The sequence below is a fragment of the Mustelus asterias genome, unplaced genomic scaffold, assembly GCF_964213995.1.
Source record: "Mustelus asterias unplaced genomic scaffold, sMusAst1.hap1.1 HAP1_SCAFFOLD_35, whole genome shotgun sequence".
Lineage (NCBI taxonomy): Eukaryota > Metazoa > Chordata > Chondrichthyes > Carcharhiniformes > Triakidae > Mustelus > Mustelus asterias.
Genome location: NW_027590117.1, coordinates 1,300,213 through 1,306,027, shown reverse-complemented (window position 1 = coordinate 1,306,027; position 5,815 = coordinate 1,300,213). Strand labels below are relative to the sequence as shown.

General features: G+C 43.9%; 1 non-coding gene across 1 annotated transcript; it reads right to left on the bottom strand.

Annotated features, from left to right (window-relative positions):
• trnar-ucu (transfer RNA arginine (anticodon UCU)) lies at nucleotides 1–91 on the bottom strand. The gene is given in 2 exon segments: nucleotides 1–36; nucleotides 55–91. It is a non-coding gene; the product is annotated as a tRNA-Arg (tRNA).
• Nucleotides 92–5,815: the final 5,724 nt, after the last annotated feature.

Sequence of the window (5,815 nt, the reverse complement as noted above, 5' to 3'; positions counted from 1 at the left end):
CGACTCGGGTGGGACTCGAACCCACAGCCTTTGAATGGCTAACTTACTTTTCCTTAGAAGTCCAATGCGCTATCCATTGCGCCACAGAGCCGCGCACTGGAAGTTTACTTTACTTGTCCATCTATGGATTTTTGACAATGTAGAAACTATTCATCAGTTCAACAACCTCACAGTTAAAACGTCAAGAACTGTTAAGAGGAACTTCGTTGATTGCAACTCGTGTTGGAACATCTTATGTTTTTTGAAACAGCTGTGGAAATTCACACCTTTATACAGGAAATGTGTCTATCACAGAATGATCCTCCCTCTCTCTCTTCCTCATTCTCCTGTACAGCTTGGAGGCAAATCTCGCAGGCTTGATAGCCAGGAGACACATTCTCCTCTATCTGTCACAGGGCTAATCAGAACCGGTTCCCTGTTCCACTAAAACATCTGCACAGAACACAACGCAAAGCTGGAAGCTGGAAATCTGAAACAAAAACAGAAAATGCTGGAAATGCTCAGCGGATGAGGCAACATTTTTGATTAATGGAGATTTTTGGAAAACAAGCTCCTGAAGCACAGCACATCTGCACAGTTTAAAGTTACCTTCCATCCACAATGGATGATCCATTCCATGATTTTGAATGATCCAAATTTGAGGATGTGCATTGTTTTTCTGGTCGCCACAGCCTGAAAACCACTCCAGGCATTGATGTCCCCCTTGGATTTTAAATTTGTAAATCCATTCTCTATCTTTTAAAGCTACTGTATCTATCACCTATTCGGTTCTTTGTGAGTGAGAAGGAGAATTGAAGATATATTTGGATAATTTTCCTATGACTGAATTTGTACAGAAGCATAAAAGCGGGAATCACACACATCACTTCATGAAAATCACCCGCTAAAGCCTGACAGTGTTTAATCAAGGGATGGTTCTCTTCATTCATTTATTATTAATGGAGAATAGAAAAGTTGGAACTGTATCTGAGGGTCTGAAAATAGATAAATCCCCTGGTCCGGATGGGATTTATCCAAGGATTCTCTGGGAGGCAAGAGAAGTGATTGCAGAGCCTCTGGCTCTGATCTTCAGGTCGTCGTTGGCCTCTGGTATAGTACCAGAAGATTGGAGGTTAGCGAATGTTGTCCCATTGTTTAAGAAGGGGAACAGAGACTTCCCCGGGAATTATAGACCGGTGAGTCTCACTTCTGTTGTCGGCAAGATGTTGGAAAAAATTATAAGGGATAGGATTTATAGTTATTTGGAGAGTAATGAATTGATAGGTGATAGTCAGCATGGTTTTGTGGCAGGTAGGTCGTGCCTTACTAACCTTATTGAGTTTTTTGAGAAAGTGACCAAGGAGGTGGATGGGGGCAAGACAGTGGACGTGGTATATATGGATTTTAGTAAGGCGTTTGATAAGGTTCACCATGGTAGGCTTCTGCAGAAAATGCAGATGTATGGGATTGGGGGTGATCTAGGAAATTGGATCAGGAATTGGCTAGCGGATAGGAAACAGAGGGTGGTGGTTGATAGTAAATATTCATCATGGAGTGCGGTTACAAGTGGTGTACCTCAGGGATCTGTTTTGGGGCCACTGCTGTTTGTAATATTTATTAATGATCTGGATGAGGGTATAGTTGGGTGGATTAGCAAATTTGCTGATGACACCAAAGTCGGTGGTGTGGTAGACAGTGAGGAAGGGTGTCGTAGTTTGCAGGAAGACTTAGACAGGTTGCAAAGTTGGGCCGAGAGGTGGCGGATGGAGTTTAATGCGGAGAAGTGTGAGGTAATTCACTTTGGTAGGAATAACAGATGTGTTGAGTATAGGGCTAACGGGAGGACTTTGAATAGTGTGGAGGAGCAGAGGGATCTAGGTGTATGTGTGCATAGATCCCTGAAAGTTGGGAATCAAGTAGATAAGGTTGTTAAGAAGGCATATGGTGTCTTGGCGTTTATTGGTAGGGGGATTGAATTTAGGAGTCGTAGCGTTATGTTGCAACTGTACACAACTCTGGTGCGGCCGCACTTGGAGTACTGTGTGCAGTTCTGGTCCCCACATTACAGGAAGGATGTGGAGGCTTTGGAGAGGGTGCAGAGGAGGTTTACCAGGATGTTGCCTGGTATGGAGGGGAGATCCTATGAGGAGAGGCTGAGGGATTTGGGATTGTTTTCGCTGGAAAGGCGGCGGCTAAGAGGGGATCTTATTGAAACATATAAGATGATTAGAGGTTTAGATAGGGTGGATAGTGATAGCCTTTTTCCTCTGATGGAGAAATCCAGCACGAGGGGGCATGGCTTTAAATTGAGGGGGGGTAGTTATAGAACCGATGTCAGGGGTAGGTTCTTTACCCAGAGGGTGGTGAGGGATTGGAATGCCCTGCCAGCATCAGTAGTAAATGCGCCTAGTTTGGGGGCGTTTAAGAGATCCGTAGATAGGTTCATGGACGAAAAGAAATTGGTTTAGGTTGGAGGGTCACAGTTTTTTTTTAACTGGTCGGTGCAACATCGTGGGCCGAAGGGCCTGTTCTGCGCTGTAATGTTCTATGTTCTATGTTCTATGTTCTATGTATGCAATCTGGGCAATATAACTGAGCAAAGTGAAACACATGGGGACTGGTCACGATAAGCCTCCCATGGGTAAAAGACAAAGTAAAGGTGCGACGTTGACTGCCTTGTGAGACGGGGCAGGGAGACGTTGTAGGGTGAAGGTACATAAGAAAGTGGGAGTGCTAAACGTTTAGTGATCACTGTACAAGCAAAAGGTGCAATGCAGACTGCGGGTTGGATATTCAATTCTTACTATCCGAAACAGCAGTGATTCAAAATGCCACTTGGTTCAAAATAAAATACCAACTGTTATGAGGCATCTGGACAGAGTGTATAGGGACAAACTGTTCCCACTCTGGAATGATGAAGAATGAGAGAGAACAGGTTTAGCATCATTAGCAAAGGAAGGAATAGGAACGCGAGGAAAACGTTTTTCACACAGGGATTGTGTAAAGTGTTGAATGCATTGCTGGAGAGTGTGGTGGATATAGATTCAATTGAAACGTTCTAAATTAATTAGACTGTTATCTGAAAAGGAAGAATGTGCAGGGTTGCAGGGAAAAGGCGGAGATGTTCATTTTCTGTCACAACTCCTCACATAATTTCGCATTCATCACTCATCACTGAATCGAGTGTGAGCTGTTCTCTTGTCGTTTCTAAACAAGGAGAAGTGCAGCAATGTTTAATTGACAGGAGAGTTGGTGGCCGAATTCTGACGGGAAAGTTAAAAATAAACAAATATATGTCTAAAAGATGAGGATGGCAGAGAGACGAAATTTGAAATAACAACAGAAAATGCTAGAAACCTTAGCAGATCTGGCAGCATCTGTGGAGAGAGAAACAGAGTTAATGCTTCGAGTCTGTATGATAATTCTTCAGAGCTGAAGAGACGTTGAAATGTGACGGATTTTAAATGTTGCAGAGAATTCGGAGCACAATCCAGATTATTCATTAAAGCAATTACAAATGGCATGTTTGTTTTTATTGCAAGTGGATTGGAGTAATTGAAGACTTGGTACAATTGTACAGGATTTTATGGAGACCACATCTGCAATGTTGTGTACAGCTATGGTATCCACATTTGAGAAAAGATAAGCTTGCATTGGAGGCGGTACAGAGAAGGTTCACGAGATTGCCCCCCGGAATGAGGAGGTTGTTCTATGTTGAGAGGCCGAGTGAATTAGGCGAGAGACCCGAGAGCTCAGAACAATGTGTAGATGCTGAGTGAACGCTTCCATTGCTGCCCTCTGGGCAGACGAGTGGCAGATAAAGTAAAAGTAAAGGAAAGTAAAGTTAAAGTAAAGTTTATTAATCACAAGTAAGGCTTACATTAACACTGCAATGAATTAACTGTGAAATTCTCCGAATTGCCACAGTCGGGCACCTGTGCGGGTCAATCAGTGAACTAGTTGAAGTTCAATGCTGACAAGTGTGAGTTGATTCATTTTGAGAGTGTGGAGAAATAAAGAGAGAAACTCTTAAGAAAATGCAGGAAAAAAGGGATCTCGGTTTCTCAGTACAAAAGTCATTGAAGTTGGTTGAGCATGTTGAGAGAGCAGGTAATAAAGAAAATGGCATCCTACGTTTTATTGGAGGATTGAATACATGAGTAAGAAGATCATGTTGAGCTTTTAAATACACTAGATAGGCCTCACCTGGAGCACTGCGTCCAATTCTGGGCACCACACTTGAAGAAGGTTGTGAAGGCAATGGGGAGAGTGCAAAGGATATCCACACGAATGATTCTATTGATAAAGATTTGTAGCTATGAAGATCGATTTGAGAAGTTGGATATTTTTCCTCAGGGAAAGAAGTCTGAGAGGACCTGTCGAGGGACAGGTAGCATTGAGGAAGCAGGTGTGCTGCAAAAGGACTTGGATAGGCTGGGAGAGTGGGCAGAGAAGTGGCAGATGGAGTACAATGTGGAAAAGTGTGAGGTTATGCACGTTGGAAGGAGGAATGGAGGCACAGATTATTTTTTAAATTGTGAAATGCTTAGGAACTCAGAAGCACAAAGGGACTTGGGAGTCCTTGTTCAAGATTCTCTTCAGGTAAACGTGCAGGTTCAGTCGGCAGTTCGGAAGGGAAATGCAATGTTGAGAGGGCTGGAATTCAAGGGCATGGATGCACTTGTGAGGCTGGCAAAGACTCTGGTCAGACCCCGTTTGGAGTAATGTGAGCAATTTGGGCCCCATACCTAAGGAAGGATGTGCTGGCCTTGGAAAAGGTCCAGAGGAAGTTCACAAGAATGATCCCTGGAATGAGGAGCTTGTTGTATGAAGAATGGTTGAGGACTCTGGATCTGTACTCGTTGGAGTTTACAAGGACGAGTGGTGATCTTATTGAAACTTATCGGCTATTGCGAGGCCTGGATCGAGTGGACACAGAGAGGATGTTTTCACTTCAAGGAAAAACTAGAACCAAAGGGCACAGTCTCAGACTAAAGGGACGATCCTTTAAAACAGAGATGAGGAGGAATTTCTTCAGCCACAGATTGGCAAATCTGTGGAAATCTTTGCTGCAAAAGGCTGTGGAGGCCAGGTCATTGAGTGTTTCTAAGACAGATATAGATAGATTCTTGATTAATAAGGGGATCAGGGGTTACGGGGAAAAGACAGGAGAATGGGAATGAGTAAAATGGCGGAGCAGACTCGATGGGCTGAGTGGCCTAATTCTGCTCCTATGTCTTATGGTCTTATGGAAGAGAAAGAAGTGTGGCTTTCGCACTGCTGCTGCAGAATGACAGGGACGCGGGTTCAATTCAGGCTTTGGGTGGCTGTATGTATTTTCCACATTTTCTCTGTGTCCATGCGGCTTTCCTCCGGGTGCTCTGGTTTCCCCCACACTCCATTGATAGGGTAAGTGGATTTACCATGCTAGATTTGCCCTTATGTCTCCCAGTATGTTGAGATTAGGAGGATTAACGGGATAAATATGTGAGGTTGCGTGGATAGGTCAGAGAATCAGTGGAGCCTCAATGGGCCGACTGACCACCTTTTGCAATGTAGGGATTCAATGATAGATGTTTTCCTGTTCCAGTCAAGAGTTCATCAAGAACCAGGGGAAAATTTGCAAAATAAGTGTCAAAATTGCAACGATTCAGTGCCGAATGTCCACATTTTAGGAAAATAAAGGTACATTTAACATGGCCAATCCACCTAACCTGCACATCTTTGAACCATGGGAGTAAACCAGAACACCCAGAGGAAACCCACGGGGGAAGATGTGCAAACTCTTCACAGTCAGCAAAGGTCAGGACCAAACCCGGGTCTCTGGGGCTATGAG